The sequence below is a fragment of the Cataglyphis hispanica genome, chromosome 6 (assembly GCF_021464435.1).
Source record: "Cataglyphis hispanica isolate Lineage 1 chromosome 6, ULB_Chis1_1.0, whole genome shotgun sequence".
In the NCBI taxonomy this organism is placed as follows: domain Eukaryota; kingdom Metazoa; phylum Arthropoda; class Insecta; order Hymenoptera; family Formicidae; genus Cataglyphis; species Cataglyphis hispanica.
The window spans coordinates 3,797,235-3,818,110 of record NC_065959.1 but is presented as its reverse complement, the minus strand read 5'-3'; the positions used below and the strand labels follow the sequence as shown (position 1 = coordinate 3,818,110).

General features: G+C 34.6%; 1 protein-coding gene across 1 annotated transcript in view; it reads left to right on the top strand.

Annotated features, from left to right (window-relative positions):
* Window positions 1-255: 255 nt before the first annotated feature.
* Window positions 256-20,876, top strand: part of LOC126850226 (chaoptin-like) — a 76,471-nt gene continuing 55,850 nt past the window's right edge. The window contains 3 exon segments of the mRNA XM_050592978.1: window positions 256-444; window positions 6,614-6,759; window positions 6,932-7,250. The gene's annotated coding sequence lies outside the window, so the exon portion shown is untranslated.

The window sequence follows — 20,876 nt, the reverse complement described above, 5'->3', positions numbered from 1 at the left end:
CATCGTCGCACTCTCCCTCTCATTCTTTCTCTCTTCCTCACCTTGCATCTCGCTCTCGCTCTCTCCATCCCCTTTACTCAGGGTCGACTCTCTCTCCCACCCGTCGAACGCAGTACCTACATCCCTCTCGGTCCCGCGTCTCCCACGCTTCCACCACTCCCATATCTCGACATGGTGTGAGCTCGCAGTCCGCCGGCGACTCTTGAATAAGAGCGACGGGTTCACAGCTCCCGAGTGTGCAGCGGGTGTCACGTTTCCGTAGACGGAAATAAACGTATGCCGCGCGTGGCATCGGTGTCACAGGGCGATCCTCGTGCGTGCGTGCGTGCGTGCGTGCGTGCGTATATATCACGCGACGTGTGTACGATATCCGGCGATCGCTTGCATTTGCTCCGACTCGCCAGGATGCAGTGCGCCTCGTCGGAATGCGGAATAAATTTCTGTGTGAGTTCTTGAATGAGAATTATCCGCAGAGTGAAGGGATGATCGGTAACGACAGGCTTTCTCGTTAACTCGAACGCGAGAATAACAAAGCAATAACAGAATTTTCGCGGCTGAACTGAACGGCGGCCGCTTCTGCTGCTGCGAAATTAAAGTCGATGGATGAGGGAGAAGAGAGCAAAAGAGAGAGAGAGAGAGAGAGAGAGAGAGAGAAATTGACATGTCACGACTTTATTCTAATTATTTGTTTGGACATTTATTTTTTCTGTCAAAAAGAAAAATTCTTCCTGTATGTTTCACTATATATATAAAAGTGTATTATTATTGCATAATGATGTTTGCGTATTTACATCCTAAAAATTCTTGAAAAACCAATCGTAATACAATTATGAATTTGGAATTATGAATACGTAAATGACGCCATCTCATCTCTTTTTTACTATGCGTCATTAAAGTTTATACACGCAAGAAAGCTAAATTTCTTTCACCATAAGTTTTAATGGAAATGGATATTGCATCGGGTTGCGCGAAGAAAGGCAAAGTTCACCACAAATGGAGGTACAATAGAGTAAGATGTGACTAGATTTCACTAAGTAGAGATTACATAGAGCTTCAAGTCTATTCGGCAAGTCAGCATCAAGAATATAAAACGCACGTATATTAAAGAGGGCAGACTCAAAAACTATAACAAAGTATATTAATAATTTTATGCTAACATATAATTTCAAATTAATTATATCTGCACAAAACATACATTTAACAGAATATAATTATCTCTGACAAAAAAGTTTGACAGAAGCAATGTATAGTATAGATTATTTAAGTAAAAGACACACAAAAGTATCGTAAGAATGTTTCTGTCAAAATAGCTCGATAAAATTGCATAAAAAAATTCAAAGTTTCATGAATGAGTCGTGACGATTCGCATAACTTTCGTGCATTACGATCTATAATTTCGTGTTGATTGCGAGCTTACTTTAACACCCGGGATTTCGTGGGTATCACGCCTTTCAACACAATCGCTTGAATTGTGTACGATTGTATATATGTCGATGTATATACGTCACGCATTAATCGGCCTGATAAGGTGAAAAATTAAAGCGCGGGTTCCCGGGTTCTGTCACGATAAAGACATCCTGTATCGTTGACTCCAATTATACGGCGACTCGCGTGTGAATCGACAAGATAAACTTACGACAGTCCCTACCCTACTAGGTCTGGCTAGAGGAAGTTCTGGAATTAGAGAGCGTCGTAAAAACTTTAATCAGTCCCGGCATTCATAAAATCCGGGCGTGCGAGACACGCGCTATTGCTAAAACAGTATTCAAATATTTTGCCAACCCCATTCCTATTATAACGGCGATTTTATCGGTGCGATACCTACAGTAGCATATAAATATGCATACGCATTGTTTGCATAGTACATCGCAACGCACGGCGAACGATCTTCGTGTATCGTTATAGAAAAAAAAAATGCAGAGTCAAAAAGAGAACTTAAATATGACGACAGCACGCAAAATATGACCGAGCTACATTTTGAAATGAAGCATCGAAATGCATATCGGATCCGACTAAAAATATTTGCTTTTGCAATATTAAACTTGCAGTATTAAACATATTCAAACGAATATTCGCCTGACGTTTCGCTTTTTCGACATACACAAAAACTTCTTTTAATGTAGAAAGTACAGGGATATACACTATTATGCATAAAATACTCGCTACACATTTCTCTTATTTTAAGCGAAATTATTATGCATAAAATACTCACGATACTCACATTTTTCTCATTTTAAAGAAAAGATTTTTTTTTACATATCACACATACTCTCGCCACTAAATTCAGAATTATTTCACAATCGCGAAAAAATGTTTGTCGCGTTTAATATAACTGCGTTTGCTATCAAGCTCAATTACCACTAATTTAGATTATTTTAACATTGAATGTTACGCGTATTTATATATTTTATCATTATTATATCTATCTATTTATTAAAAATAGCGATTGAATATTCTGAAAGTGAGTGCTAGGAAAATGGAGTAGAATCTGTATGTGTATGTATGTGTGATGTCTGATCTCACTGCTTCAGTTGCCATTGTACGAATATCAATATTTTGACATGTTTCGCCCTCATTACAGTGAAGTCCCTGTCGTTGTTAAATTTACGTACCTATATCATAAACATTGATGCACACTGTTTGCATTGTCAACGCACTGACGTTTATCTTTCTCGTGGAAAGCATCGCACGTCATTATGACGTAGTTGAACTTGAACCTAGGTTATTCGGTGATTAAGGACACTGCTGTTACAGTAACCTTAATCCTCTTAAACAAGGCATTGACGAAACTAAATTGAAACATATCGTTCTTCAGGCCAATATTAATATTTTTTTATACAAATATGTGAAATAATATATAGTAAATAAAATATTATTGGCTTGAAAGTTGAGATTTACAAATCATTTTTTTTTGTTTGCGTAATAATATGTTATAAAGAGACGGTACATATCAATTTGCATTATTATATCAACATATTTGTCAAGTTTAAATAAAAATATCGGATAATTGCATTAGTAATTAAACGATATATGGTATTTAATTTTAATGCATACACAATATATATTCTATTGTGATTATGAATCTTATTGCGATGAAAAATAATAAATATTAATATTTCTTAACGAAAGTTTTTACAATATTAAACTTATAAAAGTTTGGATTTTACAGTATATCTTGCGAAAACTTAACAGTTTGTAATTTAATTTTGTATAAAGCTACATTTTAAATTTACTGAAAAAAAAAAAAATATAAATTTTATGTAATCATTTATTTTGAAATTTTAATTAATATATAAATTTATTTGCGCTTACATGTCTAGTTAAACGACGTAACTTCAAGAATATTACAATTCCGAATATTTAAATATAAATCTCAGATTCCAGTTTAAATAAATTGTTAATGTAATCATAGCTGATACACGCTGATACGTGTAGACTCTGGTGCAATCTGATTTTTAATACAAGCATATATGGCATATAAGCGGATTTTACGATAAATATTATAAGCGAATAAGTTTTAAAATTTTTTTATAATATATTATTCACTACACGTATAGTAAATGTATAATTCTATGTTTTTAATAATTATTTAGTAATTATTATCATATTAAAATATAAATACGCATTCTTACGTATATATCTATATATCTTGAAGGGAGATAATAGTTTGCCGATACTGCTCGCTACAAGCTTTCTGAAGTTCAGCTTCAACTTTATACCGAATCTGACATCGCATCCGATAGTCGCGTCTAACAAATTAAAATCTTGATATCGCTGCGCTCTCCGCGAACCATTATCCCTCGCTCGCTTGCTAAATCGATTTGCCTATCGGCTTGATGAAACGTCGACGATACGTCTCGAAAGCGAAAAATTAGTAAGGGCCGTTAAACTCCGCGCAATGTTCATAAATCGACGCGGTTTATCGTAAGGCTATACTATATAAGCGCATACTTTGTTCGCTCCCCGGTATCTAGCTCGTAACGGCGCCTTAATGAAGTCGTAAAGGACCGACGAAGTATGCAGGCGGTCCCTCTCGAGCGCAGTTTTATAGTTTCGATCAGATCGTCGATTGCCGGAAGTGCATTATTTTGTCTCGCGTTAATGTCGAGTATTACCAAGCACCTATACATTTTATTGGGTATCAACCGCATTATGAATATATGAAATAAATATAACTATATACATTACGTACACATAAAATAAATCGTTATGCATGGTTGATCGTATTTTCGCATGGTCAATTTTTCATGATAATTTTTCCCGTTTTCGTAAAATAAAGCGCGTGTTATAGTCTGACAATGAGATGAAATGAGACAAAAATATAAAAGGATAATAAAGCATTATTTGCCAAATGAAATATCTCTATCAAAATATTTTATAAAATATAACGAATACATCGTAAGAATTTATACATAGTTTACCCTTTTGACATTATTTCAATGATCTGTTTTTTTCAAAAATTTACAGATTATTTGTATTTTTCTCTTTTATTGCATGCGGATATAGAGTGCAACGTTATATGCATTTTTATTAAGCGAAATGCCAATTAATGTAACGATTTTGTTTATGAATATATATATATATATTCATAAATTGACAAAAATTTGAAATTAAAGCGGATAGAACTCATGGCGCATCAACTCCACGATTTTATGAATTTGTGAATAGACCCGATATGCTCGCGCTGAGCAACCATAGTTCTGTTTATACAAACATACTACTCAACCATGAATCATGCAAAGAGGAACGCTCTGACGAATTTTCCCTTTCCCTTATCAATATATACACATATGAATTGCGTATAATCCGCCACAATGCAAATTCATGCTATGATCGCGAATATTCAAACGGCGGGATCTCTCTTAAGCTTTCAGTGTTATCGCTTTGATGGTTTTAATTGCAATTGAATTCGAGCATTTTAATCATGTATGTATTACCTATTATATACGTAAAAATATATTATTGTATTTTAATCGAAATCAATACTAAAAGACAAAATCAATAAAAAAAATTGACATCTCTCTCTGGCTTTTAAAAAATAATTTCAAAACAAATTTTTACAAAATATTTTGGGGTATTAATATTATTTAAATATTTTATGAGATATTGAAAAGCTTATCTTAAAAAAATATTCAAGAGATTTATTTATTTTAACGGCTAAGTGTATATTAAACTTTTGTATGAGAAACTTTTATTTTAGAAGCTTATTTCATACAATTTTAATATACACATTCTCGGTACGCAGGATTCATCTATACCGTTATACCTTTTACGTAAGTTTATACCTAACTGGCTTTTAATAACATTGACCAATACACATTCTGGAAATCGAAGAATGCATACGCATTCCATCACGATTGTCTCAGAACGGTTGTATAAACGGAATGGAAAGAACACACGGTTATTTTCGACGAAAATAACTTTTCAAGGCTCTTGGACTTTTGTGCGCGCGTATATATGTGTGCGCGATTTGCACAATCGAGGTAATGCAAGGGGATCCCTGACGAGTTTCCCCGCGCTTTGTCGGCCGCGTCCGTATGCACCGCGTATAATTCGCGCCCCATGTAAATGCGCGCAGTTTGCCGCAGACAATCGCGTAACGAAGTAGCCAACACGGTATACGAACCGCTCTGCGGCGGCGCCGTATGATAACGGCCGACTGTTTCCGACGTGGCGTAGCTTCCGCAGACTGCTGGGAGAATCCGTGACCGAAAAGTCCGGCCCGAGCATCGCATGAACTTCAATTAGCGACCAGCGGCAATTAACAGAGTACACGAGGCTCTCTCGCTTACCGCACCGAAAATTCCCTCCTGCAACGTGGGAGATGCGGTTGTAAGGCGCCCCACGCAAATTAATGGTTTGCTCTTTTCCTTCCTTTTTCTTTCGTTCCTATACTTTATTTTCTCTCTCTCTCTCTCTCTCTCTCTCTCTCTCTCTCTCTCTCTCTCTCTCTCTCTCTCTCTCTTTCTATTCCTCTCAAAAGCTCGTTTTCGCGCTGGATCATGAGCTTTTTTTCGTCGCCGTTTCGATGAGTACGATCCCAAAGTAAAAAGAAGGGAAAAGCAAAAGCTGTTCTCTTGTACAGTTAATATTGAATGGCAGGCAAGAGCAAATGTGTGTTGTTGCTGTAGAAAGTTTAGTTTTTTCAAAAAAATTTCATCTGTGCAAAATAAAGGAAGAAATACATATTAATTTATAAGGTTTGATAAACGCTATTGCATTATTATAAGAAAATTACTCACAAAATCTTTTACGATATTATTGTCTTAAAAGAATTTTTTATTTTTTCCTGTTTAAAATTATTCGAAATTATTTTAAATATAATCGTAAAAATTTTTTAAATTCTTATCAGTAAGAAAAATATGTTTTTTTTATACATACAATTGATTATAGGATTATTGCAAGGATACTTGTTTTTAAAATAAACTGCAATTAATAATGTACGATGTCCGTTTAATGATTCAAAAAATATTTCAAATTAATAAATTTTTATTCCCCCTACTCGATATAATTGCTCGTTCGATATCTCACCCTACGCATTTCTGCTAGCAATAAATGACAGCACAATTAACAAAAGTGCCATATAGTACATCAATAATCAATTTATTGCTAGCGTGGCTAAATACACGGAAACAGGATCAATCTACCGATTGATACTCCTTGATACCCGGAATAAGTGAATAAGACTACCGGCGGTTTGCAGAAATACTTGAGAGCGCTTATCACACAAACTCTCCAAACACAACAGATGTATCCGCAGTAAGTACCTGTCATAGTGGGCGTTACAACGACTGACATATACGGTGACAGTCTCGTGACAACACACCGATATCCCTTAATCCTCGTTGACGGAAATGCACACATTCGTGGCGACGCCGTAAACCGAAAGCGTAAACCGAAGGACCTGAGAGTGTGTTCTTGTGTTTTCGAGTGTCGTCGAGATGGACTTGTCTTGGTCTCGTTAAAAATCGCTCGTACGTCCGGAGTTGCTGAGAGGTCGACAACGAGAGTGTCTTACGCGACGCGATAATTTGACGTGATCGTGCCGGCCGAATGGGGTAATTGTCGACGGAGGAAACAGAAGAGTGATGGCACGTCGAGGTACGATTCATCTCGACGTGCATGTGCACGTGTGACTTAGCAGTGCCGAAGTGTGAGGGAAGATTAGGAATCGTGTCGGCGTGGATCATCGTGACGTAACTTGACTTGGCTTGGCAAACCGACTCCAACGTTACGATTCGTATGCACAAGTAAGTTATTAATTTTTGAACAACGATTCTGTTTATTCCTTGTTTATTTATGTAAGGAATTGGAATTTCTTGCATGATTTCTTGATCAAACTTATTGGATATATAAAGATTCTGAGTTTGTGCTGAATTTAAATATCTGAATTCGAGAAAATAAAATTGAAAGACAAAAAATAATCACGTAAACATAAGTATATACAATCAAATTTGCATATGAATAATACTATAAGAAACTACTTATAAGAAAACTGGAAATGTAATTTTTTCTATCCGAATGAAAAATCTGCGAAAATTTATAATACTTATACGTTATATAATACATATATGTTAAATACGTAAAATTATATTGGAACATATAGAAGAAAAAAATTGAGGAAATTTTCTTATATACAGTATAACAATAGCTGTAACATTAATTTCATTCTCCATAATTACAATCTTGCAGCATTACAGCTACTTGCAATAAAAAGAAGAAGGTATACAAAGGTATACAAGAAATTTTTAATTAAAATGTTTGTTCCTCTAAAGAGGAGTGTTTATGTATAGTTCTTACACAACTTTTTATCAACTTCCATATGGTGCTTATAAGTAGCGCGTAAAAATCAGCTGAGTGCAGAATGTGTCATAACTTTAATAATCTGTCCGACAGCGGTTTTTGACACAAACTACTTAAAACTTTTGAGCAAGAACTTTTAAAGAATTTTTATGAATATTGTTACAGGAATGACTATTAACTCCTTTTTTCTATTTTAAATGAAATATCTTATAAAATATTAACACACACGTATGTGTGTGTGAAGGTACATGCTTTCTTTAAGAATTTCCGTTAAAATTTAAGATCTAATAAAAATTAATTCAGATATTATTAAAATGCCTCAGATAAGCGCGCACATAAATCATAAAGCAATTTGTCTTTCTTATCAATCGCGACTTTTGTACGTAATGACAAAAAGATTCGTATTTAAATCATATAATTGCATCTTTGCAATGATAGATTTGCCAACATTAACGCGGCAATTTAGAATCATTTTTCACGCTTGCAATAAGAATATACGCTTCGATTTCCCATATTTTTACTGGGCTTGATCTATACGAATAAAACATTTCTATTCTTTGATCCGACAATTAATATCATCAACAATAATTTTAATCGCAGTACATTCGCGTACAAATATTACGCGAACCGAATCGATTTTTAAATTGGGTTTCACAAAGGCGACTGTACTTTTGCCTCTCTTTCTCTCTCTTTTTTTTAGTCAGTTTCATCGTTATTTTCTAGAAAATACGCTTTCGCAACCTTATAGTCGTTAATATGTCGCCGCGTAAAAGATATTGCGTGTCATATGGGGTGAAGTAGGTACGTGTCGCATACGCGTCCTACGCGTTAAAACTGTTTCACCAAATAAATGTAAGTCAACAAAAAAAATATGGCCGGGTACTGCATCGGTGACACAAAAATATAATGCAATATTGTACAACCACAAATGTTTTCTCATAAAAATGTGTTCTAATTATGTGACGTACCATCTGCTTTCTTAACACGGCATTACTGTCATTTAAAAACAATATTGCTTGTAAATATTAGACATGACAGAAACTATAATATTATATAAAACAACAATGGCCATTTATACTTTAGCCATAATTCTCTTTTAACAGCGAAACTGCGTTACGCCGCACGATGCAATTTTACTGTAATTAAAATCTTGCAGAGGATTTTTACAATATATACGTAAACATGATATTATCCTCCATGTAATCCATGACTTTAATTAATGCGACAATTCAGAGCGTAATTACTTCGGAGTAATATTTTTAGTATATTCATATATGAATACAATCTCAACATGTTACATACATAATACTTAATATCAAAAATTTGCGCACCAGTTGCTTCTCTATCAAAATGCATTTTTTTTAATTACAAAGAAATATTTCAGAATAAAAAAAAGGACAATAAAAAAGGCATCAAAACAATTTTTTATATTATTATAGAGTAATGTTATTTTTACATATTTTACATATTTTCATAGAAATATGTTAAAGATATTTAGCTTAAAGCAGTTAAAATTAATCGAAAGTGTAGTCAAAATTGTGCTTAGTCAAAATTTGGAAATATTCACAGTAATCTCGGTCTTTAAATTTGAAAAATTCAAGATTTTACGTTTAATAATTTTTAGATATCCGTGTGTCACTATAGAACTGTGCATCCCTTCCACTGCATAATTAATTTCGATGTGCCGCTTCAGACAACAAGTGCAATATTACAGTTTCGGAATGTACAGAATGTCTGCTCTGCGGTATCCGCTCGGTCTAACCGACACGAAAGCCGCGATCTGACGAGCAAATCCCGACCGCAAATTCGACTTGCACTTTCACAAGGGCGGATCCGCTACTTGGACCGTAATATTTGTGGCCACCATAGAATGCGCCTAGACAACCCTTTAAAGTGCCACTCTCCCTCTCCCTCTCCCTCTCTCTCTCTCTTTCTCTCTCTCTTTCTCTGTCGACGATTGTCGACGCAGGACGAACAAGAATCTTTTCTAGATTGACTCTCGTCCGATTTGTGTTTTCCCCTTCAGCAATTCTCGCGAACAGTTGGCCACCAAAGAATGTCATTAAAGCAATACCGGAAAGCTCACTTCTGAATACCGCAACTCAGATTGTTACGAAATTGCGTGGAAGTGATTTTCTCGAAACTGCACGCGGAAGATAATGAGAACGACTCTATTCATTTGTTAAGCGGAATAACCGACGAGATTATTAGAATTCTGCGCGATGTAATAGTGGCGAAGCGACAGTGTTTCTGTGACTGTATTATACTTGGTCTCAAATTCCAGAATAATACATCTGTAAAATAATAATGTGTGTATTATATTCACTATTATATATAATATTTTAATGTTACGATTTGGTCTTTCACATCTCTCCGTTAAACATATGCAATTTGTATTATAAAATTTATATTATGTATGAATTTTATATATAAATTCCTCTTTTTCGCCACGATAAAAACAATCTTTCTTAAAAGAATGCAGATTTGTAATGAAAGAGTCTGAGAAATAATTGAGAATACTTCCAATAAATCGTCAAAACAACGATGGCTGCCGGTCTGCCGTTGACACCTGCAAGGCAAATTAATTCGCGACAGCTGACTCAGTTGTCAGTTCGATTAAATGGAGCTGGGTGGAGCTGAGTGATCGTGTAACAAATTAGATCTGACTGTGCCGACTAGTTTATAGACTGCGTGCTTGAGACTATGTAATATTGCACATGAGATATCTGAGCCATAAACTATTATTATCGCAATATCAATATTCAATATCGCAAATCTCATTTGGGCGCGTTATAGATATACATACATTCATATTAGGTGCACGCTTGTAATTTGAAATGTGTACTTGATGTGTAAAGTGATTGGATTGCGATGAAAATTTTATCTTTCTCCTTCTTTATTTCTCTAATGTAGACAATTTATAGATAAGCTTTTTTTTTAATAATTTTGCGGAGAAATAAAAAAAAAATGAAAGTCTAATTCCAGTTCTATCATTCTTTCACACACATGTTTCTACGTTAAATCTAGTTAACTACGTTCTAATTAAATATCTGTATCAAAATAATTAGTCTTTATTGCAGAAGATTAATTATGTAAGCAGAAAACAAAAGTCTACAATACTCCGTTTTAAACGAAAAGAGATAATCCAATATCATTAATCAATGATGTCAACATATTAAACAAACATTACTTGTTTCCGCGCAATATTTATTCTCTTTATGATTTTATTAAACTAATTATGTGTCAAATGTTACTTACACATTATATTTTCCGAGCAATCGATATCTCTTCTTAGCAGTCAAAGTTTGTTCAATAATAAAATGTGACAATTATGATTATTGTATTAATAAAAAGAATTATCTATATTATCTGTTTGTGAAAGAAAAGGAACTTTTGCATAAATTATATTTGTAACATTTATCGTGCATGTTACGTTATTTCATTTTACCGATATAATTTAGCTATTTAAATAATCGTTGAAATTATTTTCACGCAATTATCATACTATTTAAATTAATTCTATTCTTCTGTTTAATGTTATTAAACCTTGCGATAAAATATATCATTAATTATTATAAATTTCTGTTGATACAGTTAATGGTAAAGGACGAGTGAGCATAAATATCTGTTTATCTGTATTTCAATTAAACACGATTACTTGGCAACTCTGTCAAATATTTCTTCTCGATAATACAAAAATATCCGTTTGAGAGAGGAAGATTCAATAAAATATATTTTGCTTATTATTTAAATTTATGAATTAAAAAGCAATATAAAATGGTGTTCCTATATTAATATAGAATATAGGATAATATATAAATAAAAATCATGTAATTATTCTTAAGTTTGTAATTAATGTTATACATGAATCAAATTATATGTGAAGAATAAAATTGAAATATAAACACAAAACACTTGTTCGATCATTGATATGGAAAGAGTTTTTTTTTTTATATTTCTTAGTCAATTCTAGATTTAAAAACTTAACGATTTCGTAAACTTTAACGATTTTGCGTCCATCATCGTCAGCCAAAGTATTTACTTCACACTCGCGAGCTTGCACGGGATAAAGGAAGGAAGGAAGTTCCGAAGGAAGAAAGAAAGCTAGGGAGAAAAGGGCGATCCATCAAAATCAAAAGAGCGCCGCCGCAAGCGCCAAAGGTCGTTTACTTTCTCTGCTTCTCGCAGGTACTTCGTTATTTTTCGAGACGCCTCTTATCTTTTTTTTCTCTCTTTGTCCTCTCCGTTTATGTCATTATTCCTATACCTATATGTGACATTGGCGAATAGGCCAGATAAATGATATAACAAATAACTATAGATAAAGAGGATAGTCTTCATCTGACTCTGAGACATCTTAGAAGCTACAAAGAAAAAGAGATGCTTGAATACGCTTTCTGAAAATTGTACAATTTTAAAAAATATATGAGAGAGAATTGTTTTATAGAAAATAGTGTAATATATTGCAAGTGACATCCGTCAAAACTTTCAGTGATATTATATATCAACCTCGATATTGTATATCAAGATTGTTGAGCTGTTTACTTCGTATTACAAAGTTTTCTTGACTGAAAACAATTTTATCGTAGATATAAAAGGGTTCTTTTTAAAAACTAGACGGAACTAACTAGGTAAGATGTCAGCATGATAAGTTTAATACAGAATATTGTGCCGGAAACTGTCTTACGCGTTCGATTATCTCATTGTCAGATCGCGTATCGCGTCAGTGTCACGTTTGATAAAGATGTCACGAATTTTCACTAACCGAATGCGTGAATAATTGGAAATTCAATAACTCGACATACGATATAATTTGAGGTGACTGCTGTAAGCAGCATGCTAAGTAACACTATCGCCGGCAACCTGATGATGATTTAGTAGCGCGGAAGGAAATACGTACGAGAAGACTGCGGGGCGGGGCTGCGCGCGCGGGCGCGTCAATCTATTTAAGCGCGACACTGAGAGAATTCACGAAGTGAAGGGTGAAGAGAGGAGAGAATAATGGATGGTATACCCGTAATGTCACGTGCAGCATGCCGAAACCACGCCGTCCGCACTCTCGGCTGTGTTAATCAAATGGCGTGCGTGATAACTTACGGAAAAGGCGACCACGCGATGGCTAGGAACACCGGGGATAAGAGATGGACGAGGCATAAGGCCACCCTCACATCGGCAGATACCTGTATGGAGACACGCTAGAAATCACTGCGCGAGCGATGCAATTGTCGCATACCTGCCGCTACGTTTTGGATCGGTGCCGTGTAATTTAGCGTCCACTCTACTGTTAATCAACGACCGATATTCCGGCCGGAGATCGATTTTCAGCGTGCGAATTATCGCCGTTGCGAGCCACGCTCGGTCAAGAAATCGTGTTGATAAATTCGCATTAAAATTTAACTTCAATTAGATTTGCAATAATTATGAGAGTAACTGTACGCGCGTCGAATGGAATATTCGTATACGTGCACGTATACAGAGTATCATTCATTTGCGCAATGGAAAAATCGATGTATAGGAAATTACACATCTCAATTTTGTATGCATAACATTCTGCAATGTATAATCTCACAAAACGATAGAATTTTTTCTCATTTCTTTGTCTCACAAAGATTTGTCTTTTTTTTCTAGTCTTTTTATCTAGTAATCTAACATATTAAGTATCGTTAAATTATTCGCAAAATACATGTTTTTACTATTTTTTTTTGTATAAAAATTGTTCTAAAGATTTTCAAGATAAATGCTTATACATTCATTGAAATTTTTAGAAAAATGTTTATACATGTAATATATATGTATAATTGAATATTAAAAATATATTTATTTTGTTACTCTAAAGAGAAAAAAAATTCCAGAATCATTCTTCATAATATCGATGATCTCTAGCACACTATAATTTCGCGTTTCTTCTATTGATCCTGATTAATCGCATCGGACGCAATGTTTCAAATGTCCAAAAGACCCAGTGAATATATCGAGAGATTGCCGTGTGTTTTGTAGGCTATCAGAATGGTCGATTGGCTCGAAGAAGCTTTGGAAAACTGCCAGCGAGTTCCCAAAGTCGTAAGCTTTAGCTGACCTCGGCTCGTCTATCCTACAGAGATTTTTTTCTCTTAGGACCTTTGTGTTCCCGGGAAGTAGCTTCACGGTTGCATCTGCGCGCCGATGTGACAGATGCTCGTTTGTGTATGCGCACACACGTACGATCGGTGCACGCTTGAGCTTGCATTTTACGAGCCGGCATCTCGCCGGAGTGCGTACAATGGCATCGTCAGCGTTTCTATCTTGAACAATGGTAGAAACGCTGTTAAAATTGGCCCTTAATATTGGATCACATACTTGTCCGTAAATTATATTTTACAATTCGTTAAAAGCAACGGCAAAGAAGTATCAAACTTGATTTTTACGCTTTGGAGTTTATTTTTAACGATATCGCTTTTATTTCGAGTAACAAAATTTGATAATTTAAAAAGATCATTATTCTTTATATAAGTCATTAACTTAATTTATCTCTCATATTATTTCTTTCGTAAACATCTCTCGAAGACAAGTCATTCTCGATTGAATCGATCAAAGCGACTTGACAATTACGAAATATTTAAAGAGCTGAATGGAAATGTAACAGTTGCGCTTGAGATTGTAAGCCTTTTGCTGCTTTTCTGCAAATTACATTCCATTCATAACAGCTTTTACAACGTTTATCGTAAGCGGCATTTAAATAAATTTAGACTATCTGTATTTCTCTTCATGAACTGAGAAGCGACAGTCCGTCTCAGTGATTCTGAAGAGGATATCTCTGCGAGAATGCTTCAGATAACTTTTAATTGGGATGAACATAAATTTTCCTGCACTAGAAATGCTTGCAAGCTTTATTATTAAGGCTTACGAAATGATATTTATTCTGTCTGAAATGCTTTTGCGAATAATTCATTATATTATAGAAGGCTATCGCATTTATTGTAACTTTTTATTTTATACAATTAACAAAAGCATTGGTATTTGAACGACAATTACAAAAAAGCCACATTAACACATTTGTCATGATATCTCTCCTCTTCGTATGAATGTTATATGATGCGCTAAATACGCATCGCGCTACGGGTCAACGGGTTTAGCCTCGAATTTCTACGCCCGCCCTGTTCGCTCGAATGGCTTGTGCGATTATTTGCATAACACAATGGACATTTCGGTATTGACACTGCGTAGTTTCTATTAGCGCGGGCAATATTTGAAGTTGTACAGCGCGAGCGCCTGAGTTTCGTTCGATTGATGCGATTTGTCTATTCCACTTTCATACACGGATAGAGCCTAGTTTTTAGAAATGTCACAAATATTTTTTTGCAATGTCAAGAAAGATTTAGGATTTTTTTTTTAACAACCAACGATTTTTGCAAAGTTATGTAAAAAACATCGAATGAAAAAAATATGTACACGAATTAACATGTCGAGAGGAATGCAAACAGACTGTCAATGTTTTGATGCAAAATGACAAATTAATTACAAGCTCGTAACGAAGTGGTCGATAATTATAAATTAATATATTCAATGCAGTACAACAGAATTTTTTAATGCATCGCGACGGTGTACTAGAGGTTGCAATTTTACATTACGTTGTGATTCTTTGAATATTTAAATTAAAAGTTTATAAATTATTGCATCATAATATATATATATATATATATATATATATATATATATATATATATTGTGTTCAATATATTGTTTAAGTATTCACAAATTTTTCTCATTACTTCTCTCAATTTATATGGCTATCCTATATAAAATATAATAAAATCTATAAAAGAATTCAAAATATATTATTACGTGAACAAATTTATTAAAAATCTCAAAATATTATTATATTAATATTAATAATAGTACATATAATTGTTCCATTTTGAGGAAAGAAGGGAAGGGAAACATAAAATATAATATATAAAATAATAATATATATATATATATATATATATATATATATATAAAAATATATAAAATAATAAAAATATAATATATAAAATATAAAAATATTCTAATATTCAATTATTTACATAATACTGCCGCTCAATTAATATCAATGTCAAGTTTTATCTTCGCGACAATCGGCTCGGTGATTTCTTTATAAATGATATAATACCAGGATGCGCACTTCATATCCTTCAATTACAGATACAATTTTTTCATTCGCTTGATCCCATCATTCTGATTGCTCGTACGCGATGGACATTTCCTCTTAAACTCGTACGTATGTCGATGCTGGCTCGCAGTACTTTTCAAACCTGTCAATTTCCAGATGAATGTCGAAGTAACATGTTATGGTTCGCAAGAACGTTCGATTCATCCTTAATGAAGACTCGTTATAAAACTACTACGAACGCGCTTCATCGATAGAAGTTGGCGCACGGACGTATCGTTGCACAGTACAATGTACTACATAATACTCTTTACATACTTAAACTAATTCTAAACTGCAATAAAAGTACGTGACTTATATTAGGTGGAATGAACGCCATAAACCATTAACTTAATGATATTGTTCTTGTAATACTAATAGCAGCAATGTTAACGATAACGAGAAGCGGAGCGAGGTACCTCGTATTCATTATGTTAACTTATTAAAGCAAATAATGTGAATGGTGATTGTTCAACAAGTTAGATAAAATGTGCAAGATAAAACATTGTGCAATTATACGTATCGTCTATACATAAAGATACGAAATTAAAATAAAAAGATTGATGAATGCGGAGAAATGTATAAACGATATTGGATGCTATTATTGGCATCTCTAATCGATTTGAGTAGATGATAAAATAATAGATAACGATTTAATAATCTCAGATTTACATAGTTCCATCACACGAGTACGTCGCGCAGTTAATGAACTAATGGACGCGAGGTTGATGAATATGTAATGTACAATGTCGCGACTGAGATTAGAGCATATATGATAGCAATGCGTTGACGAGAATGCGTTTCTCTCTCCTATTCTCTTTGATATCACTCTACTTTACAATAATTTAAATTTTAATCTTCTTTATCTAAATATAAGGAAGATGATTTATATATTATCATTATATAAAAAATAAGCAAAATAAAAGAAAAAAGAATTGTTATTTCAAGAAGAGAGAGAATTATATGTTTTATATAAAATCATATCATGTCCGTAAGTTGATTTTAAATTTGTGTTCTATGTAACATCTAATATAAGATGCGCTTATTACAGGTGAGATACAGGTGAGAACAATGAGATAATATGTGGGGAGAGTTCAACGATTCTAAAATTACATAAAACTGAAAACACACCGTATCGCCTTGTGTGTGTGTGCACGCAAAAAGATGCGGGCGAGTTGCTACGGAAATAAAGACGGGGCAGTGGTTTCGCGTTCTTTGTGCCGGCAATATTATACATGCAGATGTGAACTCTGTTATGAAGACACGGAGAAAACACGGAGAAGTAAAGGGAATATGAGGAAATCCAATTTGTCGTCGCGCTGCTACCTGCATTAAAACGAAAATCAAATAGAGCTTCGAGATAGAATGAAAAAGTAATAGAATGACTCGCGCGCTATGATATCTCGGTGGAATGTCATTCAAGTGAGAACTCGTTTCACAATTATGTTACTCTTGTAATAGAGAGGCGATTTGTGGCGCGTATTTATGTAAACGCTTGTGCGTCCTTGCCAAGGACGCTGTAATTAGAAATCCGATGCAACTAACTGCTTTTCAAAGAGACAACAAACGCGAATACTAACATTCGTCTCTGCAATGCAAAAGAGGATTTTCTTTTTTTTTTTTAATTTTTTTAGATATTTATACGTACATTTATGCGTTAGTCATACATACATTTATGGAAATATATAAAGCACGCTGTTTGTAATTGTTGAAATTATCAGTGTTTCAGATCGAAACTGCCGCAAATACACTCTCGGTTATATCGGCATCGTGTTTACACAGAATTTACATTAATATGCGCATATGGGACATTATATTACACGGTGCGAACGTCGCACATTATTACATTATACTTCGTTACTTCGTATCTACATCTCCTCTGCGTGTAACCTGTATTACTTAAATAACGCACGCGAAATTCGTACAACATACAGGGAGGGATAAATGAAAATGTAATTAATTTAATTCCTTGTATTTATGTATTTCACGTACGATTTATGTATTACGTAGGATATTTCTCGGAGTCGAGAATCCGAGTCGATCCGACGACCTCCGGCGTCCTCGATTTGGCGTCTTACATGCGTAATCTCGCCGTTGAATCGGCTCAGGATTCGCGACGATTAACCTCGACGGTGTACGTAATGCTCGATTTATCGTTTCGTGAACTGACGGCGAGGCAAAGTAGGCTAAGGGAAGCAATGGCCCGAGACGAAATCTAACCGCTCCTAGGCGCGCCTTCCACGTAGATAGATACTGCCGCGTCGTGTGATGAACATACTCGAGTAATTACCATGATTGCTCCGGGTTGATTCTACCCTATCCGCTGTTACCTCCTCCCCCCCCTTCCCCCCTCCCCCTCACCGTTGTTTCCAGCGACCACTATCACTGCCGCCACCACCGCGACCATCATCCTGCCCTCATGCGCCCCTCGCTCTTACAATTATCGCTCTAATTACGGTATTTTGCTCGCTGGCGTTACTTTCGCCGACTGACGCAGTTAACAGCAGTTAACTGAAATGCAACGACGGGAACGCACGCGATCTCTGTCCGCGCGGCCGAACATTTAATTTGCGACAAACGATAAACACACTCGAAAATGTCTTCGTCCACATTTGTTCGTGATGCGATTCTCGTCTAACGGCAAATTCATTTGGTATCATTTAGTCTAAAGATGCTGAATTTAAAGACTATTACAGCTTATTCGTTGCCTTTATCAGTTGGCATTCTGGTTATTAAGAGATTTCTTGTGATTATTATACGAAAAAGCTAACATTCTTTTGTTGTACTTGAATGGCAATCAAAAAGATTTGTAATATATTTTGATTTTTTTTTTTTTTAACGTAAGCTATATTAAAGATATTGCAATAATTACAAAGTGGTTTATACTTTCCTCACGGATGTTATACGCGTAGCTCTAACACTGGCTTAAGCTATAATTACGTTTCATCCTAGAAGATGGAGGAGGAGTTGAAGATTATTTCGATACACACGAATTCAAGGGAGATACACTCTACGTGAAGCGCGTTCCATAGATCGGCGCGTATGCATGTGTGGGTGTGTGTACACATACGTAGATCTACGCATATAATTCTATGTTAGTTTTTAATTACACGTGAAGCGTTTGTATAACCGACGTTATTAGCATCTTGCGGATATTTCAATCGCCGGTCTCTCGTTCCGTGGGAAAAAGATTGTTTTCACAGTACTAGAAATTTTCTCTTATATTTACATCGCCTCGTCATGGTTTCCACATTTATTTTTCTCTTTCTTTTTCTTTATCTTTCGATTCTCTCTTAGAATTTTTCCGCGCTTCCGAGTTCCACGGGAAATTTAATCCCGGAGGGATTAGTGACAACAGTGTGCTGTGACTCCAAGAGAGGAGTCTAGAGAGAGAGAGAGAGAGAGAGAGAGATAGTTTATTAGATATAACTTATGTAAGAGAAAAAAATTGTATGGAAAACACACACAAACACACACACACACACACATGTTCCTTGACGACTCCAATTTTTGTGCATATATGATTTGTACGACAGACGAACCCGATATTTTAATTTAAACAAACAAAATGTTGGAAGCATATATTACGTATTGGGTGATCCCCGCGGATCGATTCCTCTGTTCGCACGCTGCAAAAAAACCTGCTGCATGCATGACAGAACATAATGGTCGTACTCGTTCGAAACACAAAAAGCCACTCTGAACTTTGGCCGGAAAAAGATGTTATTCATCGTTATCTCTCCTTTACTTTTATTTTCACACTCGCTACGATTTTGCCGTACGATAATGATACAAACCTTTATTTTATATTTAATATTCGAGATCGTTATTCTTTGTTGTCGCAAAATTCTACATTGTATTATGCAAAATCGTGATAAAAAACATGCAAGCTAACAAAATATTATAGTCACAGTTGAACTAAAAGAAGAGTATCTTTTATTTAAAGAGTTCACGGTGTCATATTAAATTATGCAAAAAGTTGCATAACAATCCTAGTTTAACGCACAAAGATATATTTGTTGCAGTAGGTTGCAAAATAAATAGGTTGTAAAATAGTATATCAAGATGTCTCAATAGTCGCGCGTTCTTCCTCTCATAACATTTCCAGCAGAATATTTTCTCGATATTTCTTTAATAAGCATACAAATAACATACTGTTACTACGATTACAAAAATATGATGCGTAATAAGGTGTTTATAAATCATTTAACTTTAATTTCTATATATATCTAAGAGTTTGTTTATCAAAAATCAATAAAATTTTTAATAATTTATAAAATCGCACAAAAAGATACAAATTCTATGTTTTATAAATTTTGCGATATTTGATAGAAATTAATAATGCCGATCTTTTTACTTAATAAATTATTATATTGAAGGGATTTTTTATTTAGCCCTGGTGTTTCACAGGAGAAGCTTAAACGTTAAGCTTGCTCTGAATTTAAAGAGCAGGTCGTGGCCGTTTGCGGATAAAACCTGTGCTTAAACCTGATTAAGCCCTGACGGAAATGCCGAGCCGTAAGCGGATATAGTATCGCGAAAAAAAGTAGTAAGCCAACTTCGTTAAAAATGTACTGGCGAATGAAACGGCAACGAGAACGGGCTTAGCAAGGGCGATTTGAGACTAACTAGATTTAAAGCGTAATGTAACGCATTAGTTTAGAAAAATCTACATTTTTCAAGATCTTTATACGGTAATACAAATGTACCATCATATTAACGGATTTTTGAAAACAAAAATATGTTAATTCCCAGATTTAAAAAATACAAATATCTGTATTGTATTTTTTATAATATTTGAAATGATGTGCATACACAATAGTTGAAAAAAGGACATAAGCAAGCACAGTATTTCGAGAAAAACCTGCTTTATCTCACGAAATATTTTAGAGTTAGTCACTATTGT